Here is an 8,329-nt window from a genome sequence, read left to right as displayed (position 1 = left end):
CGCCTTGCTGCGAATTAGCCAAGCTGGAACCTTCCTCGCTTAAGGTTGTGAACTCAGATGTGATGTTCGCGACATGTTGAGTGGTCTGTTTGTCACTGCTCAAGAAAGGCTTATGGAATTGTTCTCTAACTTCTCGAGCGTTCTGCTCAATTTGTTGGTCCCAATCGCGAAACCTCTGCTTTGTTTTTGCGATCAAACTGGCCATGTCCCTGGCTCGCTTTTCTTTATGCCTCTCGACGTTGGCCATGATGATCGCCAGCTGTTCCTCAATGCTTGCCCCCTCTGAGATGGGAATAGGCATAAACTCATCATTAATGGCAGTATCGCCAGTGGTGGCAACATTGACCATCTATTTACTTTAGGAATTTCTTTTGGTAAAGATTTTCCCCTAGCATCTCAATGATGGCGAACAAATGCAAAAAGACTCTAGTGTAGTCCCACTGGGCGTGCCAAAATGTTTGTTTTGAAGGCCAGTGGTTGAATGTGCTTCAAGAGAAAAACTTCTGATGTGGTCCCACTGGGCGTGCCTAACATCTTCATCATATCTTTCAAACCTTAAACTCAAAATCATTTTTCTTTTCTTTGTTTTCTGTTTATTTTCGTAGAAAAACCAAAAACCCCCAGTTTAGTGTGTTTCAGGATTGCAACGCCTCTGCAATCCTCCTCTCTGTCCCTCCATATTTCTTTCTTTTCTTTTTGTTGTTTGACGTTTTCTTTGGTTTAGTTCAGATTTTGTTATTCTTTTTTATTTGTTAGTTTAGTTTAGTTTTTTTTTCTTTTGTGTGATTAATATAGTTACCCTCAATCTCTGGCATCGAACGATCCTTGCTTATTCTTTACTACTGACGACTACATCATTGCAGGGTTAAATTGAGCGTCTATTTTGGGCGTATCAATTTTTGGCGCCGTTGCCGGGGATTGAAAATACTTATTTTTCACAATTTTAATTTTCAGTTTGTCAAATTTTTTTTTTTTTTAGTCTTTAAAAATTTAGGATTCTATATATATTTCATTGTATTTCGTTTTTCTTCTTTGATTGTTAACGTTGCTTTTGTTTTCTCCTTAGGTACTTTAATTCGTGTATGCATACAAGGAGAAATCCAAAAGGCGAGCTTGTTCCTTTGGACCCTGAGTTACAAAAAACAATTCGAATCAACAAGAAGCTTAAGGAAGCAAGCTCGTCTTCACCAAAAGAAGAAGAAGAGGTGTACGACATCTCATCACTCTTCCAAGAGCAACCTTCAACGCCAGCACCTCAACCAATGGCTCTCACCATTAGGCAACTTTCGACCTCTGTGATTCCACCAGGTGGCGTCCCCACTTGTATAACCTACCCTGCTGCAGCTGAGGGAGCAACAGCTGACTTTGAGTTGAAGTCTGGGCTACTTCATCGTCTTCCTACATTCCATGGACTCTCTATGGAAGATCCCAATCAACACTTAATGGAGTTTCAGTTCATTTGCACAAGCATGAAGCCACAAGGAGCTGATGAGCAAATTTTGAAGTTGAAAGCCTTCCCATTCTCGTTGGCTGACAAGGCAAAACAATGGCTTTATGAGTTGCCAAGTGGACGCATCACATCTTGGGCAGGCATGATGAAAGCGTTTTTGGAAAAATACTTCCCTACATCTCGTATCATCATGCTTAGGAAGAAGATAAGTGGCATTCAACAAGGGCAAGATGAGTCCTACGCAGAGTACTATGAAAGGTTCAAGACTCTTATCACTCAATGCCCTCAACATGGCATGAAGGAGGAGACCTTGCTCACTTGCTTCTATGATGGTCTCACCAACTTGGAAAGAGATATGCTCGATGCAGCTTCTGGAGGATCATTTGTTGATAAGGAACCTGCAGCTGGAATGATCTTAATTGAGAATAGGGCCTTGAATCAACAACAGTATGGAAGTTCCAAGTCCACCCATACACGTGAAAAGGCCCATGAGGTAAGTACTTTGGTTCAATTGGAAGATAAAATTAACAAGCTTACCTCTATTGTTTCTCAGGGAATGAAAGGACAAGTCATGGTATGTGGAGTGTGCTCAATGCAAGGGCATGCAGCTGATCAATGCCCTCAACTCATGGACAATGAAGGAGTCAACGCCATTGACTTCCAACAAGGGCAGAATCGTCCTCGTAATGATCCTTTCTCGAACACATATAATGAAGGATGGAGAAATCACCCAAATTTCCGTTGGAGAGACAATGACAACGTCCAAGGAGTTGCCCCAAACGCCAATTACAATCGTGCTCCACCTGGTTTCTACCAAAAACCTCAGGCTCCTCTAAACTCTAGTCCTTTAAATTCTTCATCATCTTCTAATAACTATGATGAGATTATCAAAACTTTAACTGCTTCTACTCAGACTTTGTTGCAGAACCAGAATCAAATGCAAAATCAAACCAACAATTTGATGCAAGGTCAAAATCTCATGCAAAAGAGGATGGAAACAATGGAGAAACAGCTTGGCCAAGTGGTTGATTTCATGACAAAAGGCCCTGAAGGTGGTAAGCTTCCAAGTAATGCTATTCCAAATCCAAAGGGAAGTTTTGAATCTGCCCATGCCATCACCACCAGAAGTGGAAAGGTCATCAATGACGTCCCCAAGGCACAAAAGAACACCACCGTGCACATTGATGAAGAAGAGGAGTCGCCAACTTCAAAAAGGAAAGAAAAAAATGGCCCAGCGACGTCCAGGATTGAAACTGACGCTGCAATCCCAGACCCAGCTACGTCCAGGATTGAAACTAACGCTGCAATCCCAGACCCTGCTACGTCCAGGATTGAAAGTTCATTGCAATCCCCAACGAACCCAGAAACAAAAGGTAAAACGTCCAACTCTTCCATTCCGGTTAATACTAATACTTTTCCTTCTTCCATGCCTTTTCCAAGCAGATTTGAAAAATCCAAGAAAGATGAAAGTGAGAAAGCTATCTTGGAAGTCTTTAAGAAAGTACAAATAAACATCCCTCTCCTTGATGCGTTGAAGCAAGTACCAAAATATGCAAAATTTTTGAAAGAGCTTTGCACTACAAGGAGACACATTCGTGAGAAGGAAGTAGTGAAAGTTGGCGCCAATGTTTCTGCCCTTATTGATCGAAAACTTCCTCCTAAATGCAAGGATCCCGGAAGCTTCACTGTTCCATGTGTGATTGGTAACATTAGATTTGACAATGCTATGCTAGACTTAGGTGCATCCATAAATGTTATGCCATATTCTGTTTATACATCTCTAGGCCTAGGTAAGCTTAAAAAGGATAATGTTATCATTCAATTAGCAAACCGATCTAATGCATATCCAAAAGGTCTTTTGGAAGATGTTCTTGTGCAGGTTGACAAGCTAATTTTTCCCGCGGATTTTTATGTTTTGGAGATGGAAGAGTCCCCTTTGACTCCAACGCCACTTTTGTTGGGACGTCCTTTTATGAGAACCGCAAGGACTAAGATTGATGTCTACGCAGGCTCATTGACCATGGAATTTGATGGCGAAGTGATTGGCTTCAATATTTTTGAAGCCATGAGGTATCCTTTACATGAAATTAATTCTTGCTTTTCTATTGATGTTTTTGATACACTTGCGCAGGAATTCTTAAAAGCAATGAATGAGGACATGTTGGAAACCACCATTGAGCAAGGGATCGGATTCACATGCAATGGCACCCCAATTTCTACAAAGAAGCTCAAAGAAACGTTGGATGATGACATGATCAAAACCGTAGCCTCCCTTGAGACACTACCACGTCATGAAGGGTATACTCCTCCTATGTCAATTCAATTATCTACTAATAAACTTCTTCCTTCTGTGGTTCAGGCTCCATCACTTGAACTTAAACCTTTACCGGATCACTTGAAGTATGTTTATTTGGGAGATAATGTAACTTTGCCTGTGATCATCTCCTCCAAACTCACGGTTACACAAGAGGAACAACTCGTGGAAGTTCTCAAGGCACACAAGACTGCAATTGGATGGACTTTGGCTGACATCAAAGGAATAAGCCCTACTACTTGTGTGCATCGAATCCTTCTTGAGGAGGGGTCAAAACCAGCAAGGGAAGCTCAAAGACGTCTCAACCCTCCTATGATGGAAGTGGTGAAGAAGGAGGTTATCAAACTCCTTGACTGTGGCGTTATCTACCCTATTTCGGACTCCAAATGGGTTTCACCGGTTCAAGTAGTTTCTAAGAAGTCCGGAATAACGGTAGTGAAGAATGAGGAGAATGAGCTTGTGCCCCAAAGAACCGTCACTGGCCATAGAGTCTGCATCGATTATAGAAAGCTCAATGCCACCACAAGAAAAGATCACTTTCCTTTGCCCTTCATCGATCAAATGCTTGAGAGGTTAGCTGGTCATTCTTTTTATTGTTTTCTTGATGGTTATTCTGGTTATAATCAAATATGCATAGCTCAAGAGGATCAAGAGAAAACCACTTTCACTTGTCCTTTTGGCACCTTTGCTTACCGTCGAATGCCATTTGGACTTTGCAATGCCCCAGGTACGTTTCAAAGATGCATGCTTAGCATTTTTTCTGATTATATTGAGAAAATAATTGAAGTTTTCATGGATGATTTTAGTGTTTTTGGAGATAGTTTCGAAAATTGCTTAGGGAACCTAGAATTAATCTTGAAACGTTGCATTGAAACAAACCTTGTTCTAAATTGGGAAAAATGTCACTTCATGGTTACTCAAGGTATTGTTCTAGGGCATATTGTTTCTTCTAGGGGAATAGAAGTAGATAAAGCTAAGGTTGATCTTGTTCGCTACTTACCCTCTCCCACTTCTGTGAGAGAGGTTCGTTCTTTTCTTGGACATGCAGGATTTTACAGACGCTTTATCAAGGACTTCTCTCAAATTGCAAGGCCCCTATGTCAACTATTGCAGAAAGATGTGGCGTTTGAATGGTCTAAGGAATGCCAGGTGGCGTTTGAAAAATTGAAGGAACTTCTGACCTCTGCTCCTATCATGCTTCCTCCGGATTGGTCCTTGCCCTTTGAGCTCATGTGTGATGCTTCAGATTATGCAGTAGGCGCAGTTCTTGGTCAAAGAAAAGACAAAAAGCCATATGCCATCTACTACGCCTCTCGAACTTTGAATGATGCTCAATTGAATTATTCAACTACTGAAAAAGAATTATTAGCTGTTGTTTTTGCTCTTGAAAAATTTAGATCTTATTTACTTCAAACTAAGGTTGTTATTTACACTGATCATGCAGCTTTGAAGTATTTATTCTCAAAGAAGGAGGCAAAACCAAGGCTAATTCGATGGATTCTACTTCTCCAAGAATTTGATGTCGAAATAAAAGACAAAAAGGGAAGTGAGAACGTGGTTGCAGACCATTTGAGCCGCATAGTACATGATGAGGACACCATTCCTATGGTTGAGACGTTCCCAGATGAGCAACTTTTCGGACTTGAGGTAAGTGTTCCTTGGTATGCAGATATTGTGAATTATTTAGTTACAAAGAAATTGCCTAGCACTTTATCGCATGCTAGGAAAGATAAACTTAAAAGAGATGCAAATCGGTTTGTTTGGGATGAGCCTTACTTATGGAAATTTTGTGGTGATGGTTTGATAAGACGTTGTGTGCCTCAATCTGAATTTAATCATATCTTATCGTTTTGTCATACTAAAAATTGTGGTGGTCACTTTGGTTCTAAGAAAACTGCTCTTAAGGTGTTGGAATCTGGTTTTTATTGGCCTAGTTTGTTTAAAGATGCATATGCTTTTTGTTTGACTTGTGATAGATGCCAAAGAACTGGAAATTTAGGACCTAAAAATCAAATGCCTTTAACTCCTATTCTTGTTGTTGAAATTTTTGATGTGTGGGGTATAGATTTTATGGGGCCTTTTCCTTCATCTCAAGGTTTTCTTTATATATTACTTGCTGTGGATTATGTCTCGAAATGGGTGGAAGCAAAAGCCACCCGTACTAATGATTCTCGAGTTGTTGCAGATTTTATTCGGTCTAACATATTTTCTAGGTTTGGAATGCCAAGAGCACTCATAAGTGATGGAGGATCCCACTTCTGCAATAGGACCATTGAAGCTTTGCTCAAGAAGTACAATATCACTCATAAGGTCTCTACGCCTTATCATCCGCAAACAAGTGGGCAAGCTGAGGTCTCAAATCGAGAAATTAAGAAAATATTGGAGAAGACTGTGAATCCCAACCGCAAGGATTGGAGCCAAAGATTGGAGGACGCACTTTGGGCATACAGAACAGCGTATAAAACGCCAATAGGGATGAGTCCCTTTAGGTTGGTGTACGGAAAAGCCTGCCATTTACCTGTGGAACTTGAGCATAAAGCTTTTTGGGCCGTGAAGGAGTTCAATATGAGCATTGACGAGGCCGGACTTCATAGAAAGCTACAGCTGAATGAGTTGGAAGAGATGAGGAACGATGCATATGAAAGTGCAAGGATTTACAAAGAGAAAACAAAGGCTTTTCACGATAAGATGATTCGTGGAAAAACCTTTGTTGTGGGTCAGAAAGTTCTTTTATTTCATTCTCGTCTTAAACTCTTTCCTGGTAAGCTTAAATCTCGTTGGGTTGGTCCTTTCATTGTTACTAATGTGTTTCCTCATGGTGCAATTCAGATTAAGAGTGAGAAGAGTGGGAACGAATTCAAGGTGAATGGCCACCGCTTGAAGCCTTACTATGAGGCCTTTATGGAGCATAGTGTAGAGGAGGAGAATCTCCATGATACACCACCTCCCACGGACTAAAAGAATAACTCCGTCTGGCTGCAGGACGTTAAACTCAAGCGTTTCTTGGGAGGCAACCCAAAGGATGTTTTCCTCGCTTCCTTTGTTTTATATTTAGTCCCTTTTGATATGTTTTGTGTTTGTGCAGGGTCATAAGGTTGTAAAAAAAAGATGAAACAGTGTCACTTTTTGTGCACAACAGAGTCCAGACGTGCAGATCAGTCTACTTTGACTGGCCGCCGTTTTCAGCTCTCCTAGAGTTAGGAGGCGTGCCATATATGGATCCACAGCTCTATGAGTCTGGTATCTAACGGTGTCAACAGATCCAGATTCGGAGTTCATATGCGTTCCCAGTTCCAGTTTGAATGCAGCAAGGTCAGCTCAGGAAAACAGAAAACTGTGCAGTTGTGTCACAGAAAAGGAAAAACTGGGAATATTTCCGTGGTCCAAATGAGGAGTTCTTTACATGTAATCAAAGCTCTATCTGTGTACTACGTTCAGGCTCAAAAATCGCTTCCATTGGACCAGGGATGCTCCCTGTATACAGATTTGAATGGGTAAAGGTCACTCTGTCAGATTTTCTGTTCGTTTTCCTGCTCTTTCTCTAACTTCACAGGGCTATAACTTTCAAACCACTTGGAGTTAGAAGGTGTTCCACATATGCACAGAAAGCTAGAAACGTCAACTTTCACTTACAAGTGGTCTCTCAGTCATCTGACGCTGCATCAAAAAGTTATGGGATCTGGAACATGGGCTGCCGAGAAAAAAACTTGTGGTTTCCAAAGATGCAACACGATGATTTCTTCTCTTTTTGCTCTCACTTACTTCTTCCTTGGAGTCAATTTAGCCTGGAGCTTACGTTAGGAAGTCAAGGCCTTATGGTCTTGAGGTTGGGGTCTTTGTTGTCATCTCCAAAGGTCGTGAGCATGGGAGGTCTACAAGGGGGAGATTTTCTCTACACTTTTTCATTTTTCTTCCTTTGCATCTTGTGATTTCCTTTCTTGACACTTCGATTATGCATTGTTTGATTTAATTTTCCATACATTGAGGGCAATGTATGATTCAAGTGTGGGGGAAGGGAATTTGTCAAATTTGAGTCTTATAAAAAAAAAAAAAATAGCGTTAGTTATTTTCTTTCTTTTGTAGTCTTTAGTTCTTGTTTTCAGTTTTTGTTTTGTTGTTCGAGTCTTAGGTTGCCTCTCAACTGTCTAGGATGAACTTAATCTCTGAAATTATGGATAAAAGAGGATCACAATATTGAGATGATGTTAAAATAATTCTTTGGTTAATTACGATATATGTAAAGCATATGATTGTGTAGTAGATGTGGTTTTCGTTGACCTTGGTACAGAATTATGAGCATGTTGATGATGAGTTTTGATTCATAATATCCCTTGTGAGAATTTGAGCCTATTTGCCATTCTTTGTGAGTGTTTATTGAAAAAATATATTCTTATTTTCTTGGCGATGGTTAGTGATCTCATTATCTTTCTCTTTGATTGACTGCTTGCCACAGATTAAGTTTAACGGACTCTAGAGATTACTAGAACTTGCTCTTGTGCTGGTCGAGACTTTTATCAATACATGTCCCTGATTCTGGAAAGGATAAAGGCACCTAGGAACTTCCA

At 40.5% G+C, this 8,329-nt stretch overlaps 1 non-coding gene across 1 annotated transcript; it reads right to left on the bottom strand.

The window, feature by feature from the left end:
- Positions 1 to 1,640: 1,640 nt before the first annotated feature.
- Positions 1,641 to 1,747, bottom strand: LOC133734900 (small nucleolar RNA R71). The gene has a single exon (XR_009858646.1). It is a non-coding gene; the product is annotated as a small nucleolar RNA R71 (small nucleolar RNA).
- Between the last annotated feature and the right edge of the window lie 6,582 nt (positions 1,748 to 8,329).

This window comes from Rosa rugosa, chromosome 2 (genome assembly GCF_958449725.1).
Source record: "Rosa rugosa chromosome 2, drRosRugo1.1, whole genome shotgun sequence".
NCBI classification, from domain to species: domain Eukaryota; kingdom Viridiplantae; phylum Streptophyta; class Magnoliopsida; order Rosales; family Rosaceae; genus Rosa; species Rosa rugosa.
The sequence above is the reverse complement of the archived record's forward strand: the minus strand, read 5'-3'. Positions and strand labels throughout refer to the sequence as shown.